The sequence below is a fragment of the Podarcis filfolensis genome (genome assembly GCF_964270895.1).
Source record: "Podarcis filfolensis genome assembly, chromosome: 11".
Classification (NCBI taxonomy): domain Eukaryota; kingdom Metazoa; phylum Chordata; class Lepidosauria; order Squamata; family Lacertidae; genus Podarcis; species Podarcis filfolensis.
Window position 1 is genome coordinate 51821826 of NC_139613.1, and position 20000 is coordinate 51841825.

General features: G+C 44.9%; 1 protein-coding gene across 1 annotated transcript in view; it reads right to left on the bottom strand.

Annotated features, from left to right (window-relative positions):
- Positions 1–17608, bottom strand: part of S1PR3 (sphingosine-1-phosphate receptor 3) — a 71645-nt gene extending 54037 nt beyond the window's left edge. The window contains exon 1 of the mRNA XM_083577081.1: positions 17571–17608. The gene's annotated coding sequence lies outside the window, so the exon portion shown is untranslated. The remainder of the gene's footprint in view (positions 1–17570) is intronic.
- Between the last annotated feature and the right edge of the window lie 2392 nt (positions 17609–20000).

A 20000-nucleotide genomic window follows, 5' to 3' on the forward strand; every position in this document is an offset into this window, starting at 1 on the left:
TAAGTTAATTTGGATATGCAGAAGATGTTAAAAACAAATTTAAGGAACCACAGAAAGAGGGGGAAGGAAGTCAAGTTTGGAAATGTGGAAATGACTGTAAAATTAGTGAAATGTATAAAATTGGTGAAATGTATAAACTTGAAAAGTATAAATTAAAAAATCTAAAAAAGAAAAGAAAGAAAGTGTGTTATAATAACAATGATTTATTATTTATACCCTGCCCATCTGGCTGTGTTGCCCCAGCCACTCTGGATGGCTTCCAACTCATATAAAAACATAATAAAACACCAAACATTTAAAACTCCCTGATACAGCTACCTTCAGAAGTTTTCTAAAAGTTGTATCATTTTTTATATCTTCTTGACATCTGATGGGAGGGCATTCCACAGGGACGGTGCCACCACCGAGAAGGCCCTCTGCCTGGTTCCCTGTAACCTTACTTCTTGCAAAGAGGAAACCACCAGAAGGCCCTCGGTGCTGGATCTCCGTGTCCAAGCTAAATGATGAAGGTGGAGACTCTCCTTGAGATGCACAGGGCCACGCGGGGGGGGGGGGGGGTTGAAGAGCATGGAGGGACTGTGTGATAGAGGAAAAGAAACAAGTTTGGTAAGGAAGCCAATCCAAGAATGGGACTAAACAAAGTAGGTCAAAATAGGCAGTGGTCCAAAACAGAAAGCTGAAAGAAACAATGATTGATGGGGTGACAGAGTTCAGAAAAGGATACGAGAAGTAAGTAGGCAAAAGGATACTGTAGATCAGCCCTATATATAGGAGGAGCTGTCTGTTATTGTCAGGAAGGAAGTGGGTACACTAGGGATATTTGAATGGCTCTGGACTATGGGTCAGGGAGGAAAAGATTGCTAGATACACATTCTAGAATCTGAATGAGAATTTTGCCTGGTGAAGCTTCTAATGTTACCACAGGAGGGACTGGGTAATCCTTTGGGGACAGTGAGGACCAGACCCAGCAGAGCAGAACGTCCCACATTAACTTGAGCTAAGCAGTCCATTCTGCAGCTACAGACATCTGGTTGCTGTTACCATTGTTATGCCTGTTTGTGGTATATAATCCTTAGAAAAGGCTCCTCGTCTTAGCGGGTAGCTGTCTGGTAATCAATAGAGCCATTCCATTCGGAGAGCTAGCGCCAGACGTATTTTCATTAACCGATTTCGTAGAAGTTGGAACAGTCTATGGGAATGCAGCCCTCGTCAATGAAAGTCTCTGTACTTCCCCCAAAATTGCTAATGTAAACGGCCGGCCAAAGACCTCCCAAAAGAATTGGAGAATTTGTGTGTGTTACTTAACAGTGATTGAAAAATTGTAGACTTTGCAATGCTGGCAAACAAGAAATGCTCTGCAGATGTTTTCCCTATCCCAGTGTATAAAGTGTGTTGTGTCAAAAAAAAAATTTAGTATAATTATTATTATGGAAAGTTTGCATCTGTGTGCACAGAGTTCTTTGTAAGGAATCCCTGTGAAACAGCGGGGGCTTCACAGGAAATGTGCATCAGTTGGAAATGTCCCGTTCAGTTTCTGGGAGAGAATTTGCCTCACGTCTGACTCATCTGCTGGTGACCACAGTGAGCAACGCCCATGGTTGCTGGCATCGTGGGAAATGCTGACCTGCCTTTTTGGCAGAAACAATTGACCTAATTCTCGCACCAAAGCCCAGTTCACTTGCGGTTTTTGTCGCCATTCCGGACATTTCTGACATGGCCAGTCTTCATGCCAGTAATGTAATGTAGAACAACGCTTGCTGCATAGAAAGATGCCATAGTGAACAGCTTTCGATGCCAGCAGTTGGCACTTCCAGTAGCAACAGGCACTGACTTCTTTAAAAGAACCCTTTACATTATATTGGCTACCGAGGCCACCTGAGTCTCAAGCAACAGCAAAGGATCTAGGAGTACCCTAAGCTATGGGTACCAGATTTTTTTCAATGAATCCGGGGACACTTTTTTTTTTCTTTGAAGCTGAGTAGCAACAGGGAGTCAGTAGTGGGGATGGTGAGGCAAAAGTTAAAGTTAAAGTCAGACGTTGCGGGAAACTGAATGCTCCAGAAAGCGGCTACATAAAATGTTCTGGTGATGGGGATAATTATGGCGCAACCTGTGAATTTTCCTGCATCGGTGGATACGAATTGCAGGGAAGTCCAGAACGAGTTTGTCAGTACAATTTAGGCTGGTCAGGAACGAAGCCAACCTGTACACCCATGAACATTAATGCTGATGTGAGGACCGCAGCAGGCCTCCTGGACCAGTTTTATGAGAAACGGAGGCTTCTCATTAAGACTAGGGCCCTGCGGGACTTGACATCTTTCCACAGGGCCTGCAAGACAGAGCTGCTCCACCAGGTCTTTGGTCAGGGCGCAGCCTGACTCCCTCCTTTGGCAATCTTCACAGAACTCTAGCCCAATGGTTGCCATCAATTTGATTTGAATTAATTTTATAATGAAATGATTTTAGAATGTTGTATTATTTTATTGTTGTTAGCCGCCCTGAGACCGGCTTCAGCTGGGGAGGGCGGGATATAAATAAAATATTATTATTATTATTATTATTATTATTATTATTATTATTATTATAGACCCTGGGCCCAAGCACACATGCATATTGTATAAAGGTGCAAAGCCCTTCTTTCACACCCTGTGAAATATAAATGCAGTTTTTAAAAAAAAAAATGGGCAATGGCACGCAGCCCGCCCGAGACTCCTGAGGTTTCCCTGATCTCCATCCCCCTTCCCCCTTTGTTTTGACAGATCAGGGGAGGCACAGGAGTCATGGGCGGGTGGCCGTTGCCCAGGAGGGGCCAGCCTGGTAGTGCAGTTGGCTCTGACTGGCTTCAGGAGATGCTCGCTACTCGCTGCTGTGGTGCAGGAAAAATGACGGGTGCCACGGCAGCGAGCAGCTCCTGAAGCCAGCCAGAGCTAACTGTGCTACCAGGCTGGCTCCGGGCTGCTGAGGCTGCCGCTGCCACATTTCCCGGGGACAGATTTGCGCATCTGGGGACATTCCAGGGATGGAATTTGTCCGGGGACAGATTTGCACATCTGGGGACTGTCCCCGGGAACCGGGGACGTCTGGTAACCCTACCCTAAGCTACATACCAGCTCTTTCAGAGGGAGTGTATTCCCGTCAAAAGCAGACAACCTCACATCCATCCAGTTTAGGGAACCACGCACTAACAGTCTTATCAGGATTGAGCTTCAGTTTGTTGGCTCTCATCCAGTCCATTTGGATTGTGTCCATAAGTTAAAAACAGATTACCATGCATATATGAGCCTTACCAGGTGCACAGAGAAGTTTCCTTCATAGATGGAGGAAAAAGTCAATGCGTCATAGTGCAATCTTAACCCTGTCTATTCAGAAGTAACTCCTAGTGAATTCAGTGGGGCTGACACCCAGGTAAGTGTGAACAAGATTGGGGCTTTACTCAGTTGCAATCCTGTATGGCTTGTGGTACCCCAAGCACTGAGTAAAGGTAAAGGTAAAGGGACCCCTGACTGTTAGGTCCAGCTCATCTCGCTTTACTGGCCAAGGGAGCCGGCGTACAGCTTCCAGGCCATGTGGCCAGCAGGACTAAGCCGCTTCTGGCAAACCAATGCAGTGCACAGAAATGCCGTTTACCTTCCTGCCAGAGCAGTACCTATTTATCTACTTGCACTTTGGGTGTGCTTCTGAACTGCTAGGTTGGCAGGAGCTGGGACTGAGCAACGGGAGCTCACCCCGTCGAGGGGATTTGAACCACCGACTTTCTGATCAGCAAACCCTAGGCTCAGTGGTTTAACCCACAGCGCCACCCGCGTCCCTAGTAGAACCTTCTAAATGCCGAATGGTTCTGGTGCTGTTTTCTGGTGTTCCTGCTGTTTTCTGGTTTACAGTGAGACAGTTTAATATTTCTCTGGCTGTTCTGTTCTGTACTGCTCTGCTCTGCTCTCTAAGAAACTGCCAGTTTAAAAATAACTTAGAATTGAATAATGAATCGCTAAGGGTGACATGATCTTTGTTGCCGAAAAACATGAATGGAACAATTGAAGAGATCTGGTCTCGCTCCCTTCTCTGCCTGCACCGGTCAGTAAGACAGCACTATAATTCTCAGTTTAAGTACAGAGCATGAATTCAGTAGTGTGTAATTTAGTGACAGGAAAGTGGCCAAGCATATATTGCAATCTGGTGTACATTGTCTTTAAAGCTGCTTACAAATCATACACTTCTAAATAGTTAGGTGCTGTTTGAGAGCGGTTCAAGTGGTCTGGATTAAAACAACATGTGTACATCTGCACTTTGTCAGTCGCTTTTTATCTACTGCCATGTGGGGATGCACAAAAATATTTTTTGCTGAACATATCAAACGATTAAGGAAGAAGCCCAAGCCATCTGTATAGGCTTGATTTGATGCCACAGAGCCAATCAGACATTATGTAATTCATGCAATTAACAATTGAGCGGATGTTGGGTTTTTTGCATGCGTACATAAGTGTGTCAGAGGTGTGTCAGGATCTGACAGCGGGTATAGGAGTTTAACTCTCTGCCCTCTTGCTATGGTCCCAATCCACAATGAGTCCCCTGCACCTGCTTTTTATATTGTAAGGGAATTTTCTATTGGCATGAATGGAAACCTTCCTTCCAATGCAAATAGCACTCGTGGGGCATCTGATCTGGATTCAAGCCACAGCAAGGAGCAAAGGGTTATAGTCTCCTAACCTCCTCCAGGGTACTGATCTGGATCAGGCCCCATGCTCTCACTATTGATTTCAGAGAGCCAGCATGGTGTAGTGGTTAAGAGTGGTAGACGCGTATTCTGGTGAACCGGGTTCCCTTCCCCGCTCCTCCACATGCAGCTGCTGGGCGACCTTGGGCCAGTCACACTTCTCTGAAGTCTCTCAGCCTCACTTACCTCACAGAGTGTTTGTTGTGGGGGAGGAAGGGAAAAGAGAATGTTAGCTGCTTTGAGACTCCTTCGGGTAGTGATAAAGCGGGATACCAAGTCCAAACTCTTCTTCTTCTTCTTGAAAATGCATTAATGCAATTGCTAATTGTGCGACTGGTGTATTACAGACGTTCTCAACCTTGGGTCCCCAAATGTTGTTGGACTACCACTCCTATCATTCCTCACTGTAATAATAATAATATAGTGGTACCTCGGGTTACATATGCTTCAGGTTACAGACTCTGCTAACCCATAAATAGTACCTCAGGTTAAGAACTTTGCTTCAGGATGAGAACAGAAATCGTGCTCCGGCGGCAGCGGGAGGCCCCATTAGCTAAACTGGTGCTTCAGGTTAAGAACGGACCTCTGGGATGAATTAAGTTCTTAACCTGAGGTACCACTGTAATAATAATAATAATAATAATAATAATAATAATAATAATAATAATTTATTTATACCCCACCCAGCCACTCTAAGTGGCTTCCAACAAAATATTAAAAATACTCACTCAGGATGATGGGGGGTTGTAGACCAACATCATCTGGGGACCCAAGGTTGAGAAAAGCTGGTGTGTTGTCCAGTTTGGCCATTAATATATTTTATCATAAATTCCCCTACGGGCCAGACAAATTACACCAATTCATCCTGATACAGGACCGCAATACTTCAAGGAACGCCTCTTTCCATATGAACCTACCCAGACCCTGAGATCATCATCTGAGGCCCTCCTCCTCCTCCTCCTTCTTCTTTTTAAAAAACATTTTTTATTAATTTTTCCAACATAAATTTATACAAAATTAAACATCCAATTCTCACCAATTACTTCTTTTTGGACTTCCATCAGCATGTCTGACAATTCTCCGTATTATCACTTTTTTCCACATTTCTCAATTTAATATTGCACTATATCATTATTTACCTTATCATATTATTTAAGCAATATTTCTACCTATCATTCTCACAAAGCTTCTTGAAAACTTACAAACGTTAACTGTTTATCACATATATTTTTAATATATTCTGTAAATTTATTCCAGTCCACAGTGAATCTCTGGTCTCATCGGTTCCGGATCTTCCCTGTTAATTTATCCAGTTCTGCGTACACCATCAATTTCATTCTCCATTCTTCGATCGTAGGCATTTCTTCTTGTTTCCACTTCTGGGCCAACAAAATTCTAGCTGCTGTTACTGCATATAAAAACATCTTCCAGTCTTTCTTTTTTATTTCATCTGAGGCTCTTCTTCATGTGCCGGCTCCTCGAGAGGTCCGGAGGGTGGCAACACGATAACAGGGCCTACTCTGCAGTGGCTCCCCTTCTGTGGAATGTTCTCCCCAGGGAAGTCCGCCTGACGCCTTCATTATACACCTTAGGTGCCAGGCAAAAACGTTTCTATTTAACCAGGCCTTTGGTTGACCTGATTGACATCCTATACCTTTTTTAACTGTGGTTCTTTTTTTGGGGGGTGGTGTTATTGGGTTATTGTTTTTATTTTGACTTTATATATTGTGATCTTTTCTGTGAACCGCCCTAAGACCTCCGGGTATAGGGCGGTATGTAAATTCAATAAATAACAATAAAATAATAATACAGCAAGATTGAGGCACATGTGAAAACCAGTTCCATGCAGGAATCTGCTTTATATCAAGTAAGATGATTGGTCCATTTAGATCAGTATGGATTGATTGGCAGCTACTGTCCAATGTTTCAGGCTTTCCCAAGTATCAGGCAGCTACCTGCGTTCCCATGTTTAAAGAGAAGAGAACATCATATTAGGTATTTGTGTTCTTCTTCCTGGCTGGTGGAAAGGGTGGAGGCAGGAATGATGCGGTCATATTTCTTAGCACTCCCCTAAAGCAGCTGGTGGGAACTGCAGAGGCATTAAAGAACAGAGCAGCCCAGCAGACTTTGTTCTCACGGATTCTCTTAAGTGTAGAAATTGCACATTTTACATCCAGTTATAATTCAAAACAATCTGCCCCGGATTTGCTGTCATAGGTGATCAGTGTTTGAGTCTCCTCTAGCAAAACGCTCAGATGGCTTGGACACATTCATATTTTTCTCCACCAGACCCTTTGCTGACGACACACATAAATTCATTGCTAACATATTCTAAACAAAGAAGTAAAGCCTAGCATGGCAAGATTCTTTCAATTAACTCTTGGAAACGTCCAGATTTACTGTGCGAGCTGAGCCGCTCTCATAGGAAATCGTTGAACTCCCCCCTTCTCTCTTTTATGAGCACATCTGCTTAGCATCTGAGTTTCTGCATAACATGAAATTGAATAAAGCTCAGCGCTAAACCATGTCAGACTATATAGCTGGGGCCCCACAGCAAAAGGCATTCTGAAACGATTCATCTGGTTTTCACCAGAACAATGAGAATGCCAGAAAAAACCATTTCCACGCTACATTTGACATACATTCAGAAAACCAAAGGACATGATAGGAAAACTAGTTTTTGCAAGGAATTTCGTAGCAGAAGGGTAACTATTTATTTATTTATTCAATGAAGATCGAATTTCACTGTGGCTTATCTTTAAGACAGGGGCTTATTGCTTAAGGTTAACAAAGCAATGCCACAAAGCCGTGAGTAGAAGGCTGCTCCATTTTTGCCCTGCTAAACGCCAATTTGCGCAAGCAAATTAGCACTGAAAGAATGAGGATGTGTGTTAAATGTATTGGCTCTGAGTTTACATTTCACCAGGCATGCTACTTGCACCTCAGGCCACATTTAATATGACACCACAAAGCTGCCAAGATGGTTGAGTGTTGGAGCAGAAAACAGAGGTTGAGGATTTGTGAGCTGGGTACATACTGAAGTAATCATATGAATACTTGAGTATATGTATTTATTTTTATATGTGAACTCTGCATAGGTCCTCTTAACCTGCATGACTAACAGGCCAACTTGAATGAGTTCCAAGTCATTCTGTGTCAGGCAAAATACTATTTAAACATTGCCGACACTGACTAAATACAGTTTGCAAAGCAAAGCGCGCCAGATTCCCGTTGAGCCTATTTACTTGCCTGCATCTTTTTAATAACTCTGATACGTCTTTACTTAGGTTTATCGCATAGCAAGTTATTCACAATTCAGACTGATGAAGGAGTAAAATTTTGTTTCTGCACGTAGATAAATAAGCAACTTGCATTACTTGGGCCACCAAAAATAAACATCAGGACTTAAGATCATTACTCTGGGCCCATCAACTTGCAGTGTTCTCACAGTGGCCAACTAGATGCCTATCAGAAGCTTGAGAGCAGTATTTGAGCACAACAGAGCGCTCCTCTCTTGCAATTTCCAGCAACGGGTATACCTCTGAGAGTGTGAAATTATGTAAAAATTAAAGTCTACATAATCATGTCACACACACATATATATATTAATTCTAAGATACGTTAATAAGCTGCTATTGGACAAAAGATGAATGAATGAAATATCCCCATAGGGCAGAGGAACCAGAGACCAAATTGCAAACATGCACTGGATTATGGAGAAAGCTAGAGAGTTCCAGAAAGATGTCTACTTCTGCTTCATTGACTATGCAAAAGCCTTTGACTGTGTCGACCACAGCAAACTATGGCAAGTTCTTAAAGAAATGGGAGTGCCTGATCACCTCATCTGTCTCCTGAGAAATCTCTATGTGGGACAAGAGGTTAGAACTGGATATGGAACAACTGATTGGTTCAAAATTGGGAAAGGAGTACGACAAGGCTGTATATTGTCTCCCTGCTTATTTAACTTATATGCAGAATTCATCATGCGAAAGGCTGGGCTGGATGAATCCTAAGACAGAATTAAGATTGCCGGAAGAAATATCAACAACCTCAGATATGCAGATGACACAACATTGATGGCAGAAAGTGAGGAGGAATTAAAGAACTTTTTAATGAGGGTGAAAGAGGAGAGCGCAAATTATGGTCTGAAGCTCAACATCAAAAAAACGAAGATCATGGCCACTGGTCCCATCACCTCCTGGCAAGTAGAAGGGGAAGAAATGGAGGCAGTGAGAGATTTTACTTTCTTGGGCTTCATGATCAGTGCAGATGGTGACAGCAGTCACGAAATTAAAAGACGCCTGCTTCTTGGGAGAAAAGCAATGACAAACCTAGACAGCATCTTAAAAAGCAGAGACATCACCTTGCCAACAAAGTTCCGTATAGTTAAAGCTATGGTTTTCCCAGCAGTGATGTATGGAAGTGAGAGCTGGACCATAAAGAAGGCTGATCGCCGAAGAATTGATGCTTTTGAATTATGGTGCTGGAGGAGACTCTTGAGAGTCCCATGGACTTCAAGAAGATCAAACCTCTCCATTCTTAGGGAAATCAGCCCTGAGTGCTCACTGGAAGGACAGATCATGAAGCTGAGGCTCCAATACTTTGGCCACCTCGTGAGAAGAGAAGACTCCCTGGAAAAGACCCTAATGCTGGGAAAGATGGAGGGCAAAAGGAGAAGGAGACGACAGAGGACGAGATGGTTGGACAGTGTTCTCGAAGCTACCAGCATGAGTTTGACCAAACTGCGGGAGGCAGTGGAAGACAGGAGTGCCTGGCGTGCTCTGGTCCGTGGGGTCACGAAGAGTCAGATACAACTAAACAACAACAACACCACTTCCTCTGTATCTCTCTCTCTTTTACACACACACACACACACACACACACACACACACACACACAGTGTGAATAGGGTAGGGAATTTCAGGCACAAAGTAGATTCAGTTTTAATATCTTCCTATATACATAAAAATGAAAGGTGTTGTCATGCTCCGCAGGGACTTGTGGGGCCTGTACCAGTGGCATTCATTAGAGGCATTGGCATGTATCTGATTACCAAAAACTTCACAAGGAGGTAATTTCAAGCCTGTACATCATATTAGGTACTTGACTTTTAATATATCCTGTAACATCAGGCATGATGCCCTTGCCATGTGCTGGCTTTCCCCAACCAGTGATCACCAGATGTTGTTGGACACCAACTCCCATCTGCCCCAGCCAGCATGGCCTATGATAATGAATGATGGAAACTGTAGTCCAGCATTTGGAAGATGTCAGGTATGTAGAATCATAGAATTGTAGAGTTGGAAGGGACCCTGAAGATCATCTGGTCCAACCACCTGCAGGAATATGCAGCTGTCCCATACAGGGATTGAACCTGCAACCTGGATATTATCTGCACCATACTCTAACCAACTGACCTATCCATTGGACATGGCTGTGTTTGTGTGCCTCTGCATGAGAGGGAAGCCCAAGGGGGTCAAAAGACTTGCAGTTTGATGTCCGTCTCCATTCATTGCATAGCCATCTTCTGAATACTAGCTTTTTTTAATATGACATCAGTGGATACAGGATATTTTGATGTTCCCATGGTCCTCTGTGACAATCTGTTCTAGGAGCAGCACATATTCTGCCGTAGCAGTTTGCTCGTTTTTTATTTCCCCGCTTGCCGAACTTTCATCCAAGCAAGCTTTGATTTTATCTTGGAGGTTGTGGTGACATGAAGAAATCCATTCTTGGTTTTTTTCTGTTCTGGGTTTATAATGTCACCAGATCCTTCTCATTAAAGGTTAAACGTAAGATTATTATTTTTCCATGTGCGAGGAGCGTAGGGAATTAGCCAAGGGGGGATTCCAAAACCTGCCATACAACCTGCTTGGCAATGCAAGATAATACTGGAGACTGGGACAGAAGAACCTAGTGGGCTGGGAGGGTAGGAAGTCTGGCTGCAATTTACTTCTAGTCTTTTGAAGAGCATGGGCGAAGATATGAGATATTGCCTTATATTCTAGTCAGATAACATAAGGAGAACTCTGTAGGATCAGAACAAAGGACCATCCAGCCCAGAATTCTGTTCCCACAGTGGCCAAGCCGATGCCCATGGAATGCCGCAAGCAGGTCACAAACACAGCACTCTCCTGCTTTTCAAACCAAGCAAACTGCTTCCCCCACCCTCCAAATGTCATTCTCAAATAGAGGAAGTAATTGGGGGGAGGCAGTGTGTTCAGGCATAGGTGCCTTATAAGACAGAATAAGACAGTTGCCTCTAGGTTGGCGGTTTGAATCCACACAACGGAGTGAGCTCCTGTTGCTCTGTCGCAGCTCCTGCCAACCTAGCAGTTCTAAAGCACGCTAGTGCAAGTAGATAAATAGGTACCACTGTGGCGGGAAGGTAAACGGCATTTCTGTGCGCTCTGGTTTTCGTCACAGTGTCCCATTATGCCAGAAGCTACTGTTAGGTCTATCATGAGACGTCCACCAGCTTCCAACCAGGGATACCAGCAGCCTTCAAGCAAGAAAACTTGCCTAATTATCACTCCCTAGCATCCCACTGCCAGAGGATTGCCTCCTTCCATTCACCACTTTGCCACCTCCAAGTGGAAGAAACCTGGGCAGTGCTGAATGGCACATCCATTGCCAGGTTTGTCCTGCTGGAAACAGAAAAGGGCTTTCCCCTTGGCCTGCCTTTATATCCACTCAGTTGCCAAGTGCCTTTATGACATCACAAGCAACCCACAGCCAATGGCAACAGCTGGGGAGGCGTCATCTTCATTGCTTTGAGCCTCACAATGGCAGGTGGACCTATCAGTGACTGTGTGCTTGTTTATTTGGGACGTGGGTGGAGCTGTGATCTAAACCACTGAGCCTCTTGGACTTGCCAGTCAGAAGGTTGGTGGTTTGAATCTGTTTGATGGAGTGAGTTCCCGTTGCTCTGTCCCATCTCCTGCCAACCTAGCAGTTCGAAAGCACACCAGTGCAAGTAGATAAAGAGGTACCGCTGTGGCGGGAAGGTAAACGGCGTTTCCGTGTGCTCTGGTTTCCGTCACGGTGTCCCATTGTGCCAGAAGTGGTTTAACCATGCTGTCCACATGACCCAGAAAGCTGTCTGTGGGCAAACGCCGGCTCCCTTGGCCTAAATGTGAGATGAGCGCCACAACCCCTTAGTCGACTTTGACTGGACTTAACTGTCCAGGGGTCCTTTACCTTTTTTTTTTATCTTACATGTCTTCAAGTTGTTTCTAGGCATGCTCTTTGGGGTATCTTCGGGGGAATACTCTCTGACAGCACCATCTGAGAGAAGGCTCACAGGGACATTAGCCTTTTTATTGTTTTTAAAAAGACAACTCAGTAATAAACCGAATATTTGAACAGTCAAGAAGAAGTGCCAGTTGAAATGGAATCTTGAAAACCTCTTTTGTTGGAGATGAAAATAATCAGAGAGAACAGCGGAAGTGTTCACCTTCTGCAAATGAGCAGCAGTTAGACGCTGTGAACAGGACTGGGGTGACCCAGGTTCTAATCATTGGAACTAACTCCTAGGGGCCAATGTCCCTTTGCCCCCCATAAAATATTTGAGGGGGCCAGGCTCCCCCAACGTTGATAGGCATTGCCATTCAAATGATGTGTGTGTACCATGTCATGTGGTCGATTATGTGATTATTTTATTTAAGTTGGCACCGCTGGCTCCAATCCTAACTCAGCCATAAAGGTGACCGAGAGCCCTTGGTCCAGTCATTGGGTGGGATTTTACTCATGAGTCCCATTGGTGGAATTCCTGAGCAAGGACTTGCACTTGCACAATGGATCTCTTCTTCCACCACATCCCCAGGCCCCTCAAAACCGGCTCTGGGGAGGCTGGGAGAACCCCTGGAATGGCTCACAGGGGGAGGAGAGGGAGGAATCATTCCATCTGGCAAGCCAAAATGCTGACTCTGCAAGAATAAATCACTGAATTTCCACTCTATCTCCTTTTAATCTGGCACAGGATAACACTGGGTGAAGCTAGACCATTTGAACTCCTTGGAGGAGAGGCAGGATATAAATGCAATATTAGAGTCTCTGCCCCCATCATTCAGCCCGGACACTGAGGTCCGGTGCCGAGGGCCTTCTGACCATAGCTGTCAACGTTCCCCTTTTTTAAATGGAAATTCCCATATTCCGAATAGGATTCCTCGCAAGAAAAGGGAAAAGTTGACAGCTATGCTTCTGACAGTTCCCTCACTGCAAGAAGTGAGGTTACAGGGAACCAGGCAGAGGGCCTTCTCAGTAGTGGTGCCCGCCCTGTGGAATGCCCTCCCACCAGATGTGAAGGAGATAAATAACTATCTGACTTTTGGAAGACATCTGAAGGCAGCCCTGTTTAGGGAAGTTTTTAATGTTTGATGTTTTATCGTGCTTTTATTGTTCTGTTGGGAGCCACCCAGAATGGCTGGGGAGGCCCAACCCCAGCCAGAAGGGCGGGGTATAAATTAATAATAATAATAACAATTCTTATTATAAAATGAATAAACATGGGAGCAAACTCTGCACATAATTCTCAAGGAAGACAATGGAATAGTCTTGCTGTTCTCTCTCCACTCTCTCTCAGGGTGCTTATACTTTAGCATGTTTGAAGCACCTGCCTTCCCCCAAAGAATCATGGGAACCGTAGTTTACCGCTCACAGAGCTGCATTTCCCAGCACTCAGGACACTTGGTGGAAAGTCAGGTGCTTTAAATATGTTTTAAATGTATGGGGTGTCTCAGCATTTTTGTCTTTGCGTGTGTATAAAAATGCAATTGTTCTAGACTGCCCTGCAGTCCCAAAACCTGGGGTAGGCAGACCTGGCCATGCGCCCTTCCTTTCCTGGCCGTCAGCAAGAAAGAAAACCCCAGAGGCCTGTCCTCTCTCCATTTGCTGGCAACCAAGCTCTCTGAAAAAGCAGCTCGTTCTTTGGCTGAACTGCTATAAGCTAAGATGTTTAACCTAAGAGGCCACTCGTCACGACCAGATGCCTGTTGTTTCCCCATCTCCATCTTGGCCCCCAGCAAGGCTGCAAGATTACAACAGACATATGGGTGGGAAGTGAGAGAGAGGGAGAGATCTGAGGAGGGAGAGGAATGTGAAGGCTGAGCGGGTTCTTTTTCCTAACCACTGCTTTGCTTGAAATCATCTCGTTCAAGCACATCCAGGAATGGAGCCTGCCAAACCTGGTTTAGTAGGAACAAAAACTTGATCACTGAAGTGCTGCCAGAAAACAGGAGAAAGCAGTTGCAAGTTGGCTTCACATGATTGTAGACTAAGTCCAGATTGACCTTATTCACTCACCCCTCAACAGCTATCTTGCTTTGCCTTCTTCTACTCCTAAATTTCTTGTCTTTCTGAACCCCTTTACTACAATCACACAGTGACCCTCTTTCCTAAGAGCAAAATCCCTCAACTTTGACTTGCTTTGGGAGAAAACACACAATATTTTACTCATTATTTGCCCTTGTAAAGGTCAGCAATCTGTCTCTTTTCCTTGAGACTTCTGTCTCTGTTCTGCCCTCCGCGTCCCTTTTCTCTGAGGGTCTACAAATGCTGGCGAGGCTTGGAGAATGCCAAACATTGACTCATCAGGCTGATGTCTTCCAGAAACTGCTGCCGAAGTCTCCTGACTGTTTAAATTTCAAAGTAGTATAAAGCTGCTATAAAGGAAATTGAGAGCATCAACCAACTGCTCACACTGGGTGTTAAATGAGATGTGATGGAAATTTGTATAAACAGAAAGCCCTTTCACATCTCTTCAGAGAAAACACTGAAGATACGTCCATAAATGCCTGGACTATGTAATTTAGTATTTTAAAAATCCCATCCTTGCTCTTAGAAACTTGGAGCATAAGGTTTCTAGGTGGTCTCCACTCCAGGTACAGGTCAGGTCCAGATTGACTCAGGACTTTCATACCTTTCTGAGTCAAGATAATTTTATCACTGATCTCAAAGATGTTGGCTATTTGCAGTTTAGTTGCACTGCAGAAAGCTTGCTGGGGAGACCACGCATTACAAGGAACTCAAAAATAACTAACAAGGTTTTAATAACAAAAACAAAAACTCCTTTTACACTAAATAGATCAACAAGCATGACCCAACCACCAACCCATCCCCCAGGGTACTGAGAGAGCTAGGTGCTGCTCTTTATATACTATACCCAATTGCTGACACAGCTTAATTAACACAACTTAGCAGCACCTGCTATACTGTTTCACAGCTGTAAAACTGGGTCTCGTTATTTGCTCTGGCCCTTAAAGACATACACATCTTGTGGAACAATAATGAACCTTCACATTTAAAGAGACCATTCAACAAAAGGACCAAAAGATGACCAAGTCCTTCTGCGTATCAGAATCCCAACAGCAGGTATAGGGAACCGTGGGCTCACCAGAGGTTGCTGAACAACTCGCCTCATCCTTGGCCATTGGCCATGTTGCTGTGGTTGATAGGAGCAGGAGTCCACTAACTTCTCAGGTTCCACACATGTGGGACGTAATCCATTGGTGCAGTCAAATGCAACATTCCTTATTTTCCTAGAGTGGGCACAGGCAAGGGGGACACTCAGTCAGTGTAACTTCCTGTTCTGTTGACTGGAGCATCCTCCCCCTGCATGTGACCTGGGAGATGGGCGTGGCGCTGGCTGACTCCGAGTCATGCAGCCCTTTTCTCAGTCGGTTTGTCTTTCACTTGCTTGCTTGTCTTTTGCTGCCATGCTGCTCCCCTGCAGCCATTTTGTTATATTAATGTAATTTTGCTGTCTGCTGGCTCTCAGCCAGCAGCACATGAGCTCACTCTCCCTATGAGACGAACTCACACTGTTTCTTTATGCAACTACCAAGTAAAGCCTGCCTTTCAGGGATCATATTGTGAACTGAAATGTGAGTAAACTTTTTGTTACTTTACTCAGAAAGACTCTTGTGTCTTTATTCTTTTAGGAGAGATAAAAGGGGACACCAGGAAATAATCTTAACTAAGAGATTCAAACGAATCTGCAAACTAGATTCCAGCTATATTGAGGGGATCTGCTCTGCTACATCACCTACTAGTGTGAGTGGAAGAAGGGTAATACAGTGGTACCTCGGGTTATAGACGCTTCAGGTTACAGACACTTCAGGTTACAGACTCCGCTAACCAAGAAATAGTACCTCGGGTTAAGAACTTTGCTTCAGGATTGGAACAGAAATCGTGCAGTGGCGGTGCAGCGGCAGCAGGAGGCCCCATTAGCTAAATTGGTACCTCAGGTTAAGAACGGACCTCCAAACAAATTAAGTTCTTAACCCGAGGTACCACTGTACTTATTCAATATATCCTTTCCTACTACATTTCCACACTATATCCCTGCATTAAACCAAGGCTTCTTACATATGGAGCATGTTGCTCCAGAATACTTGATCAAGGTGGCAATCCATTCTAAGTACACTTACCTGGGAGTAAGGCCCACTGAATTTAATAGAACCTCTGAGCAGATGTGGTTGGGATTGTACTGCAATCAAGATCCAGGTTATGAGAAGCCACCTTGCAGCTCAGGATCAACTACTACTCATGGATAGTATCCTGGCTCCCCAAAACATTTGGCCTCTCTGTATGACGCAAAATCCATCCTTCGTCTTCAGTTATGGAAAGTCTCAATGACCCAGAGGAAGATTGCAGAACATCCCCCCCCCCAGATTATTGTTGGACTTCAAAAGCATTCCCTAAGCCCCAAAGTCATAATTCATAAATTAATCCAAGTGTTTTAAAACAAACGGAATAGTTTCCTCTAAATATCAGTTTGTTTATATACTGCACATAACCGCCTCTTCTATTAGGAAACCAAGGGCTAAACCAAATGGCACAGACCAGGATCTCAGTGAATACGGAGGAGGATAGTTAACCCTTTCCTCACACCAGTTTCCAGGTAGAAATTGCCCCTCCCCAGCTGCTATTTCCTTCCAAAGATGCTGTTTACTGCTAAAAGCACCTACGAGGGCAAAAAACAGCTGGAGGTGGATATTCTGCTAGATGCTGTTGTAGAAAGCAAAGAAACCCTCTTCCTGGTGCACCCACTCCTAATCTTTAAAATCTGAATTGGGACCACAGCCATGGTTGCTTTTTCCTGAAAAAGAGAACGCCTATCATTGTGCATACTTCCTGCCCCTCTTCAAAACATGCTTAATGTAATTCAGAAGCTCTCCAAATATTTCCACCATGGTCATGGTCTCTGAGGTTGCTGGGAGGACCACAGGTTCCCCATTCCTGATATACCGTATTTTTTGCCCTATAAGGCGCACTGGGGGGATGAATAAAAAATAATTATTCTCCCCCCCCCAGCTGCGAGCTTCCCCCGACCCCAGCCCCCAGAACAGGCTGCTCTCCGCAAGCCTTGCGAGCCCGCGGCAACTCCCTGACACCTGGTGCGCACCGACCCCTCTCGCTTTCCAGGCTTCAGCGAAAGCCTGCATTCACCCCATAGGACACACACACATTTCCCTTTCATTTTTGGAGGGGAAAAAGTGCGTCCTGTAGGGCGAAAAATACGGTATTTTATTTAAGAGTACAGTATTTGTATCTCACCTTTCCATTGTAAAAAATAAATAAATGCTCAGGGTGGGCTATACATATTAGAAAATAACCCCCCCCCCAAAGGACATTATCAGCACCAACTGAGCTCTCCAGGCAGCCAGGTGTTGGAATGTGCAGTCATGGTTTCACATAGCAGTTGCATCCAGCATACTGAATCAATCACAAGACCATATACAGGAGTAGTAACAAATACATTAAAAATGAGTTCCAATAATAAATACAACTGAACAGCAGTAAAGTGGTATTTGACAGTTCAGTTCTTAAGGTAGTCAAAAGCAGAACTCGCACCCACCTTTTTGTATCCAGGGGCTTTCTAGTTACTTTTGGCTAGCCACTGCCCACAGATATTCTCTTCCTGCTACTACGGCCAATGCTTCTTTCACAGCTTCTCAGGTTATTCTTTCATAATCTTGTGGTCAACCAGCTTGACCCAACTCGCAATGGGGTGTACGCAGACTTTGTTCCATTTTCCATGGTGTCTATGACTTCACAAGAGCAGAGTGAGGTCTCTGAAGGATTAATTTTACATAAACAATGTGCTTGAGTGGGATGATGCTGGAAACTGTCCGGATGCGCTGGCAATGTAGCTCCTGGGGAGCTATGGGAGAGCAATTTGATTCAGTTTGCATTTGAAGCTAATGGCTACAATACTACTTTGCTTGACTTCCTCCCACTGAGGTAGGTGCTTGGTTGCAACTCTCTCATGCTGGGTGTAAACTCACCCAAGTCTGCCGACATCCCCTGACCTGACCTAAATCTCCTGACCTGACTGAAAAGGATATCTTGCCTGGTTTTTGAGTCTAGTGTTACTCCCTGCCTGATGTCTGTGTCTACGTTCCCTCAAATATTACTCCTTTTTTTGGTCTGTATGCCTTTTGCTTCCTTCCCTTGTTTCTCATACCTATTCTTGCATCTGGATTGACCCTTTTGCACCAGACCAAGGCTGTTTATGCCTTCCATGCTCTGAATGAAATTCAAAGCAGCTGGCATTGACCTCATTTCTGTTCCTTCCAGTATTGGCTCATGCCATACGCAGACCACTTCCTGTTAGTGCTCTTAGGCCGCAGTTCTGATCTTTGTCACCATGAAAAAAGGATAAGCTATGGACATGTAATCCTGAGTTGAGGAGGAGTGTCTCAGGGGATATTTGGTCTTGTTAAAGATGAATCAGAATCTGTATAAGGCAGCATGAGATGATGCAGGGACCTAGCTGTTGGGGGAAATTGGGTGCTCCCTTAAAGAGGGCACGTACTGCGGTGAGACCTGGACAACCGACACTCTGTGTTGTGGGTGGGTACAATTGGTAAGCCACAAAACCTGATTGGTAGGTCGCTCGAAGTTGGGTACAATCTGGCCAATGGGACGCAGTCCAAACGGTTCAAGGGACCTATTTATGCCCATGCATGTGACCCAGAGCTTCCTCTTTCGGCGCATGCATTCGGAACACCCGCCCACCTCTCCCTACCTTTAGGGCTTGTTGCACTTGACCTTGCTATACCGTTGTGTGTCGCCTGTCGTTGGGACAGGGGCACGGCAGGAATTTTCCTCACTTGGCTGATTGGCTGTTGCCATTTGGGTTTCGCCGGCTGTGTAGCAAATCATCACAACTTGTAAGGTTGCGGATAGGCTCTGGTTCAGGTGATAGGGATGGGAGAACGCTCTCGCCATCCCTATGTGAAGGGTATTCTGTTAAAGGAATCCAGGGACTCAATGGTTTGGTCAACTCCTGTGAGGGGGTTGTGCCCGTGCCTGAGTCCAGGGGGACATTTGGGTGGTGGAGTTAGCCCGTTCCCGGCTTTCCACCTACCTCAGGTGTTCACCCTTGGCTGACCTAAGCTGGTGCCCTGGGTCAGCGCTACCTGCATGGCAGGGAGCTAGTCGAACCAGAGCCTGTGCAACCACTCACTTTCTGTAATCAATCAAGTTGTGGTCTAAATTCTGCCAAAAACCAAACCAAAAATTTGAGTCAGGTGTGAATTTATTTAGGGGGGAGGTTTCTGGGTCTGAACGCTCAAATATGGGGCCCCCAAAACAGCAGTGCAGTGTGGGGCTTGATACTGTTATACCTTTTAATATCCCATTTCGTCTGCTAACAGAGCATCCTCTTTTCTACCTCTCCGAACAGACGACATGCCTTAGTAAGTTTTAAAAAGCCAGATTCATACATTTATCCATGCAGCAGCAAGTAAACACAGGCAGAAACCTTGGGGTACAAAATACAGGAAAATAGCTCTAAGAGCGTGGCCTTGGCTTATAGTGATCGCACTCGGGCATGTCCTATCTTGATGAGTTCACATGAAGAAAGAGAGGACACAAACTTCCTTCCAGGTGAGGGGTGTGACCTAAATGAGTCTAGGAATACAATTCTATGGTCTTAACCCCTTCATGCCTTAACTAGCATTACACATGCTGTATTAGAATGCAATTTCCCACACTTGTGAAGCATAGGCATAAAATACAACACACAACAACAAAATTTTAAGGTGCCAAGCACAAAACCCCTGGACCAATTTGCCTGTAATTTGTCAGGGACTTCTCAGTTAGGCAACGGGAAGCCTCCCTTCCCAGCTGAGGGATCCCCGCCCCCTCCTGCTTGCACACAAGTAGGGATGGGATTGGGGCTGCTTTGATGGGAAGGGAGGCATTGTGCTGCTCGAGCCTTGCTGCCGCTCTCGGCCCTCCTTCTCCGCCTTCCATGCCTGATCCACCGCACACCACTCCC